Source organism: Ovis canadensis, chromosome X (assembly GCF_042477335.2).
Source record: "Ovis canadensis isolate MfBH-ARS-UI-01 breed Bighorn chromosome X, ARS-UI_OviCan_v2, whole genome shotgun sequence".
NCBI classification, from domain to species: Eukaryota; Metazoa; Chordata; class Mammalia; order Artiodactyla; family Bovidae; genus Ovis; species Ovis canadensis.
Genome location: NC_091727.1, coordinates 57,746,173 through 57,755,330, shown reverse-complemented (window position 1 = coordinate 57,755,330; position 9,158 = coordinate 57,746,173). Strand labels below are relative to the sequence as shown.

Sequence of the window (9,158 nt, the reverse complement as noted above, 5' to 3'; positions counted from 1 at the left end):
AAATTATGAGAATTTGTCAACAGCAGACCTGCTCTACAAGAAATGATCCAGAAAAATGATACCAGAGGGAAACTTGGAACTTCAGGAATGAAGGAAGAGCAACAGAAATGGTAAATACCTGGGTAAACATAGAACACCATTTTTCTCCTCATATATGCTTTAAAATATGAATGACTTTTCTAAACAAAAATGTTATCATTGTCTCTTGATGTTTCAGAGTATACAAATGTAATACAGTTGACAATGTAACAGAAGAACTAGGGTAAAGGAACTACATGTTGCAAAGCTTCCACATTTTACCTGAAGTGCTAAAATATCAACTCTAAGACTGTGAAAGGTTAGGTATATTCATTGTAATCCCTAGAGCAACCACTAAAAATTATTACAAAGCCAAAATCCTCTTTGTTCTTCAGTCACTCAGTCGTGTCCAACTTGTTGCGACTCCATGTACTGCAGCATACCAGGCTTCCCTGTCCTTCATTGTCTCCCGGACTTTGCTCAACCTCATGCCCACTGAGTCAAGGATGCCATCCAACCATCTCATCCTCTGTCATCCCCTTCTCCTCCTGCCCTCAATCTTTCCCAGCATCAGGGTCTTTTCTAATAAGTCAGCTCTTCCCATCAGGTGGCCAAAGTATTGGAGCTTCAGCTTCAGCATCAGTCCTTATGATGGATATCCAGGATTGATTTTCTTTCATATTGACTGGTTTGATCTCCTTGCAGTCCAAGGGATGCTCAAGAGTCTTCTCCAGCACCACAGTTCGAAAGCATCAATTCTTCAGTGCTCAGCTTTATGGTCCAATACTCATATCCATACATGACTATTGGGAAAACCATCTATTTGAGTGTACGGACCTTTGTCAGTCAAGTGATGTCTCTTCTTTTTAATATGCTGTCTAGCTTTCTCATAGCTTTCCTTCCAAGGAGCAAGCGTCTTTTAATTTCAGGACTGCAGTCAATGTCCACAGTGATTTGGGAGCCCAAGATAATAAAGTCTGTCACTGTTTCCATTTTTTGCTCATCTATTTGCAAGGAAGTGATGGGACCTAAGGCTATGATCTTAGTTTTTGTGTTTTTTTTTTCATTTTTACTTTATTTTACTTTACAATACTGTATTGGTTTTGCCATACATTGACATGAATCCACCACAGGTGTACATGAGTTCATGAACCCCCCTCCCACCTCCCACCCCATATCATCTCTCTGGATCATCCCCATGGATCTTAGTTTTTTTTTTTTTTTTTGAGTGTGGAGTTTTAAGCCAGCTTTTTCAATGTCCTCTTTCACTTTCATCAAGAGGCTCTTTAGTTTCTTTACGCTTTCTGCCATTAAGGTGCTATCATCTGCATATGTGAGGTTATTGATATTTCTCCCAGCAATCTTTAAAAAAAAAATTTATTTATTTATTTATTTATTTGGCTACACCAGGTCTTAATTGCAGCATGTGAGATCTTCAGTCTTTAGTTGCAGCATGTGGGATCTAGTTCCCTGACCAGGGCTTGAACAGGGGCCCTCTGCATTATGAGTGCAGAGTCTTAGCCACTGGACCACCAGGGAAGTCCCCCTCCCAGCAATCTTGATTCCAGCCTGTGAGTCATCCAGCCCAGCATTTTGAATGATTCACTCTGCATATAAGTTAAATAAGCTAAGTGACAATAAACAGCCTTGACGTACTTCTTTCCCACTTTTGAACCAGTCCGTTGTTGCACATCTGGTTCTAACCATTGCTTCATGTTCTGCATACAGGTTTCTAAGGAAACAGGTAAGGTGGTTTGGTATTCCCATCTCTTTCAGAATTTTCCACAGTTTGTTGTGATCCACATAGTCAAAGGCTTTAGGGTAGTCAATGAAGCAGAAGCAGATGATTTTGGGGGAATTTCCGTGCTTTTTCTAGGATCTAGAGCATGTTGGCAATTTGATCTCTGGTTCCTCTGCCTTTTCTAAATTCAGCTTATACCTCTGGTACTTCTTGGTTTAGGTACTGCTGAAGCCTAGCATGAAGGATTTTGAGCATAATCTTGTTAGCATATGAAATGAGTGCAGTTGTACAGTAATTTGAACATTCTTTGGCATTGCCTTTCTTTGGGATTGAAATGAAAACTGACCTTTTCCAGTCCTGTGGCCACTGCTGAGTTTTCCAAATTTGTGGGCATATTGAGTGCAATACTTTAACAGCATCACCTTTTAGGATTTGAAATAGCTCAGCTGGAATTCCATCACCTACACTAGCTTTGTTCTTTTAAGGTGAAATTTCCGTTTACCTGTGAGGGCAATCTGTGCTTTATAAGGCACAGATTTCCAGAATGAAGCCAGAGTTTTGAGAAGGTTCGGAGGAGTTGGGCATCTAGGGATGGCAGACATGAGAAGCAAGAATACGGAAGCATCATTGGACTTGTAGCCTGTTCCTGCAATGATTGGAGTAAGGCTGCTGTCAACTGTCTACTTTAGAACAGGCTGTGGGAGTGAGCACTTGCTGATTGACTGTTCTGTAGAAACGTGGGGTTGTCTCTGATTGGCTGATAGTCAGGAGGATTTTTCCACTGGCTGACTCTAGTATTGGCCATTAGTCACTCAGGGATAATTGATTGGGTGTATTATTCCACAGTTTGTTTATCCTTTCTCCAATATGCCTGAAGAAGCAGAATTTCTGGATCACAGAAAACGCGTATATTTCAACTTTCTTACATGATTCTGAGAGGGTAACAGGCAGGAAGGCTAGAGGCCCCCAAATGGAGGAAACAAACTACAAGTGATAGATTTTTTTTCCCCTTCTCTATACAAAATTAAAAGGAGGTTTCTTTTAAAATTCCATGTTGCCATGATGACACCTGGTTCCACCTGAACTTTTCTCAAACCTTGAGCTAACCAATGAGTTTTTCTTAAGCTATGTTAATGAGCTATGTATTTACCCTAGACTCTCTTTCTTCAAATTGGTTCTGCCTAAGACTCAGAACCCATAATGGCTGAAGAAACCAGTATGTTTTACTCATACAGTTGTTCTCCTACTCAATGTTAATGAGTCTATGTATTTGCTTGAAAATCCACCTTTCTTCAAGATTCATGTCGATCATGAATGGCCTGGGATGACTCACCTTGTGGCAACGTTATCTCAAAATGCATGTTGTGGGTGAGGGGCCTGGTGCCACTCTCTGAGTTTTGAGACATTTCCTTTCTCTAATTAGAAGCCTGCTAGTAGGTATATGGCTTCCCTGGTGGCTCAGAGGTTAAAGCGTCTGCCTGCAATGTGGGAGACCCGGGTTCGATCCCTGGGTCAGGAAGATCCCTGGAGAAGGAAATGGCAACCCACTCCAGTTTCCTTGCCTGGAGAATCCCATAGAAGGAGGAGCCTGGTAGGCTACAGTCCACGGGAGTCACAAAGAGTCGGACACGACTGAGCTACTTCATTTTCAGTAGGTATATAACTTCCTTCTAAAGAATAGCAGAGAGGCACTCATTCTGCCACCTTCTGATGTCTATGTCAGAAACTTTCTCTATCTCTTTTATACTTTAATAAAACTTTATTATGCAAAAGCTCTGAGATCAAGCCTTGTCACTGGCTATGGATTGAATTCCTCTTCTCCAGAGGCCAACATTTCTGGCATCTTTCATGGCTCAGCAGCAACCTATCAGTTCCAAATAGTTTTCTGACATGCTTCAATCATTTTACATTCCCACCAGCAGTGCACAAAGAATTACCTTGAATTTTTTTCTTTTCTCTCTTTTTTAACAATCTGATATTATGTTATGCTCCTTATTGTGGTTTTAATTTGCATTTCCCCTGTGATTTATGAGGTTGAATGCCTTTCACATTTATTGGACATCTGTAATGTCTTCTGTAATTTGCCTGTTCAGATGGTTTGTCCACTTTTTGAAGCTTGGGCCTGTCGCTGATGTGCCAAGTCCACAAATATAGTCCCTGGGGTGAGGCTATTCCTGACTGGCTGATTTTCCAAGCACCTGAACACAGCTGAAGTTATATCTAAATGGTGATTACCTGGTCACAACTTGAGACTTTGCCCACAAAACAGCCTTTTCCTTTCTGCAGTGTGTATTTTTCATTCTCAGTCACCCTTTTTGGTCTTTCCCCCCTCAAACCTGCAGGAGCAACTGTAAGAGATTTTCCAGATCTTTGTTTGGGGAGGTATGATTTTCAGTAGTGTTGCCATTTTAGCAATTTAAGAAGCAAATATTGGAATTTCCCTGGTGGTCCAGTGGCTAAGACTCCATGCTTCCAATGCAGGGAGCACAAGTTTGATCCCACATGCTGAGGGACACAAGGAAAAAGACAAAGAACCAGTTACTGAGGCAGAAAAATGGTTCCAAATGTGCAGTTTTTGCCAGCTTCCCAGGTGGCACTAGTGGTAAAGAATCTGGCTGCTAATGCAGGAGACACAAGAGATGTGAGTTTGATCCATGGGTGGGAAGATCCCCTGGAGTTGGAAATGGCAACCCATTCCAGTATTCTTGCTGAGAGACATGCACGTCCAGTGTTGGTACGTCAATAAGGGGAAAAAAGCTAAATACAAGATTTGGGGAATCCTGACAAAGGCAATGCAGGGACATAGCACAAAATAAATACAGGACAGGCCCTGTATATATAAGATGCCTGGGAACCCTGCTCCCTACCGTTGGACCAGACCCCCCACCACACACATATACACCTATATACACACAATGGGATTCATCGGATTTACACTGCACAGTAGTATAAAGACCAACGAAATTGTTAGGGAAAGCACACTGACTGAAACTGCCCACCCTGGCCAGGCACCATAGTAACCATTTGCATGAGTTGTTTTATGATTGGAGATCCTGGTAAGGAACACAGAACTAATAAGCCACCACCAACTGGAAAAGTTTGGGAAAGGTCAAAAGGAGACACCACATGTTCAGCCACCTCCCAGAGTCTTTCTAACTGGCATCTATCTTGACTGAACGAGGTGTGCACCACCAGGAAGGACTCTGAATCAGAACGATTGGCTAAAGACAACCCAAATACAAATCCCATAACCATAAAAACCAAGACTGCCAGCCACGTTGCAGAGCAGTTCTCCTGGGTTTCCCTACCCTACTGCTCTCTGCCCATTAGAAGGTCAAATGTAGCTCCCCCGTTCTTCTCACCCACCATGGAGCAATGGACCTCGGGCAGGTCCTGGAGGCTTTCTCTGCCTGGCTTGCTAGGTGATGCCTCAGGGACCTGCATGTCCACTGACCTCACCATTGCACAGTCAGCTATAAAGTTCAAGAATGATTGGTGAATATTTTCTCAGCTTAAAGTCCTAATAGTAATATTGGCAGCTGGATCCTCATTTTAAATTTGAGCTACATTTTAATTAATAAGAATGTGCTTTAAAAATCCACAAAATTTCATACCTTGAATTAATGAGGGAGAGCCAGGAAGGGTTCAGTTTGATTTTGTGATAACCCTGTATGCAAGACAGCAAAAGAGACACAGATGTATAGAACAGGCTTTTGGACTCTGTGGGAGAGGGATAGGGTGGGATGATTTGGGAGAATGGCATTGAAACATGTATAATATCATGTATGAAACGAATTGCCAGTCCAGGTTCAATGCATGAATGGATGCTTGGGGCTGGTGCACTGGGATGACTCAGAGGGTTGGTATGGGGAGGAAGGAGGGAGGGGGGTTCAGGATGGGGAACACGTGTACACCTGTAGTGGATTCATGTTGATGTATGGCAAAACCAATACAACATTGTAAAGTAATTAACCTCCAATTAAAATAAATAAATTTATATAAAAATTAAATAAGATTTTCAATCTTTTTTTAACTTATAAAAGTCTGTCTGCTCTATATTCCTTAACAGCCTAAATGGTAAAAGAATTTGAAAAAGAATCAATATATGTAAATATATAACTGAGTTTCTTTCCTGTACACCTGAAACTAACACAGCATTGTAAATCAACTATACCCCAATATAATATAACATTTTTTGGATATCTCTGGTGGTCCAGTGGTTGAGAGTCCACCTGCCATTGCAGGAGACACGGATTCCAACCCTGGTCTGGGAAGATTCCACGTGCTCTTGGGCAACTAAGCCCATGTGCGCCAACCACTGAAGCCCACAGGCTCTAGAACCTGTGCTCTGCAACAAGAGAAGCCACTGGAATGAGGAGCCTGCACACCGCAACTAGAGAGTAGTCCTTACTCACCACAACTAGAGAAAGTCTGCTCACAGCAGCAAAGATCCAGTGCAGCCAAAAATAAATAAATAAATTTTAAAAATAAAATAGATTTTTAAAAGGCTCTGTGAACAACAGGATGAGGATATCTTAGAGATCAGGGCCAAAATCAAATGTGATACTTCCAGAGAAAACTGTTGATGTGATGGACTCTGTTCTAGACAGGAATGATGTATTTTTTGGCCCCTGATCTCAGCATTTCTATGCCATGTACAGAGCTGGCACCAGGAGATCCACATGATACCCCATGGGCCTGTGTTTTCTGTCAGCTGAGGAGTCATAAGCACCATTCTGATCTGTCACAGGTTGACAGGTTTGCTAAGAGGTTATAAGACTGAAAATAAAGTATCTTTGAGGAATTAAATCAGCCCTCTCAGAACATACTTTGAAATTATTATCACACAGAAGTTGTTTCTTTGGAGCAAAGTAGCGGGTAAATGTCAGTGTATTAGTCTTCTCAGATTGCCATAACAGAATATCACAGATGAGTGGCTGACACATCAGAAATGTATTTTCTCACAGTTCCAGAGGCTAAAAGCCCCAGATCTAAGTGCTGGTATGGTTAGTTTCCCCTGAGGCCTCTCTCCTTGGCTTGCAAATGGCCACCTACTCATTGTGTCTTCACCTGGTCTTTCTGTGTTATTGCTGTCCTAATCTTGCCCTTCTTAAAAGGATATCAATCATAGTGGATTAGGGCCCACTCGACCTCATTTTAACTTAATCACTCCTTTAAAGGCCATATCTCCAGTTATGGTCACCTTCTGAGCTACTGGGGACTAGGGCTTCAACATCTGAATTTGGGAAGAAAACAGTTCAGCCCAGAACAGCCAGGCACAAATTTTATCTATTTGTCTACAATGTGGGGAGAGGAGGAAGGAGTAGGCTAGATCTGGGCTGTGCTGCTTGGCTGAGGAGCCCTCATCTGGGATGCACAGATTGCCTAATGGTGGCTACGACTTCGGCAACGAACATAAATAATCATGGCCTTATCATTTTGGTTAAAAATAATGATAATAATGTCTGCTCATTAAAAATAAAAGCCCCCCAAAAGTGCCAAGAAGCACAAAGATGAAACATTTTTTTTAAAAAATCACTCTAGGGGGGTTCAAGATGGAGGGGACATATGTATACCTAATGCTGATTCATGTTGATGTATGGCAAAACCATCATAATACCATAAAGCAATTATCCTCTAATTAAAACAAACAAAAACCTTCTAGAAAAAAAATTATTCTAAGTCTCACCACCAAGAAATAACCATTTTCTCTCACCATGTTTTTCTACACATGTATCAGAGAAGGTGATGGCACCCCACCCCAGTACTCTTGCCTGGAAAATCCCATGGACAGAGGAGCCTGGTAGGCTGCAGTCCATAGGGTCGCGAAGAGTCGGACACGACTGAGCGACTTTACTTTCACTTTTTGCTTTCATGCATTGGAGAAGGAAATGGCAACCCACTCCAGTGTTCTTGCCTGGAGAATCCCAGGGACGGGGGAGCCTGGTGGGCTGCCGTCTATGGGGTCACACAGAGTCGGACACCACTGAAGTGACTTAGCAGCAGCAGCAAACAGATAGAAGGCAAGATTGGTGGGTGCAGAGAGAAAGGAGAGAAATAAAAACAATTTACACAAGTGGGCTTATACTACATATCTTAGTTGAAGTCAAAGGTGTTGAGTTTCTCTTCAATGACATTAAGAGGAGAAAAATAAAAGGATGCTGTATGAGTCTCCTATCGCTGCTGTAACAAATCAGCACAAACCTACTGGCTCAAGGCAACACTACTTAATACCTTACAGCTCTGGAGGTCAGAAATCTGACATGGGTCTCACTGTTAGCAGGCCTGCGTTCCTTTCTAGATGCTCTAAGGGAAATTGTGTATTCTTGCCTTTTCCAGCTTTCAGAGGCCCCTGCATTCCTCAGTTCCTGACCTACTTCCTCCATCTTGAAAGCTAATAACTTCAGCTGAGTTCTCCCATCTTATCGATTCTGACTCCCTCTTCACTTTGAAGGACCCCTGTGATTACACTGGGTCCACCAAACAATCCATGATACTCTCCCTATTTTAAGGTCACTTGATTTACAGCCTTAATTCCATCTGAAACCTTGATTTTTCTTTTGCCATGTAATGCACCATATTCATGTGGGTGCATGCTCAGTCCCTTCAGTTGTGTCCGACTCTGTGCGACCCTATGGAATGTAGCCTGTCCGGCTCCTCTGTCCATGGGATTCTCCAGGCAAGAATACTGGAGTGGGTTGCCATGCCTCCTCCAGGAGATCTTCCCGACCAGGGATCGAACCCGCATCTCTTACATCTCCTGCATTGGCAGGTGGGATCTGTGGCACTAGTGCCACCTGGGAATTCCTAACACATTCACAGGTTCTGGGAATTAGGTCCGGGACATCTTTGAGGGGTAAGGGCATCATTCTGCTTGCTCCAAATGCAAAATGTAAAACAAAAACAAAAAACTGCTGAACTTCAGCTAAATTTTTCATCACAACACCCTCCACTTTAAAATTTTTCTTAATTCTCTATGTAAAAAAAAAGAAAAAGAAAAATCATTATCAGATAAAATGCTTTTGTTTACAAGTAACAGAAACCAAATTGAACCAGCTTGACCAATAAGAGACTAAATCAGCTTACAAAAGAGGAAGTGAGCTCTGGCACCCTAAATGCAGACCTAGAGGCCCCACATTCTTCTTACTTCTCTCCCCTGAAATATCCCAAGGCTCATAATACCTCTCGGTATTCATAATTACTAACATTTGCAAACACCTACTACCTGGAGTATAAGAAAGAGAGGGTGCTCCAGAGAGGATAGGTAAACTGCACAAGGCCACCCTGCCAGGGGTCCCAGGTCACCCAACTCTGGAAGCCAGTATCTTAACCACTGTCAGCCCTCACTGACCTGTGCTGGTGGAGACACTGTGGTCCAGAGACCTGCCTTCCTGAGTGC

At 42.5% G+C, this 9,158-nt stretch overlaps 1 non-coding gene across 1 annotated transcript; it reads right to left on the bottom strand.

Moving 5' to 3' along the window:
• Positions 1-1,484: 1,484 nt before the first annotated feature.
• On the bottom strand, positions 1,485-1,557 carry TRNAM-CAU (transfer RNA methionine (anticodon CAU)). Its single transcript has one exon. It is a non-coding gene; the product is annotated as a tRNA-Met (tRNA).
• Between the last annotated feature and the right edge of the window lie 7,601 nt (positions 1,558-9,158).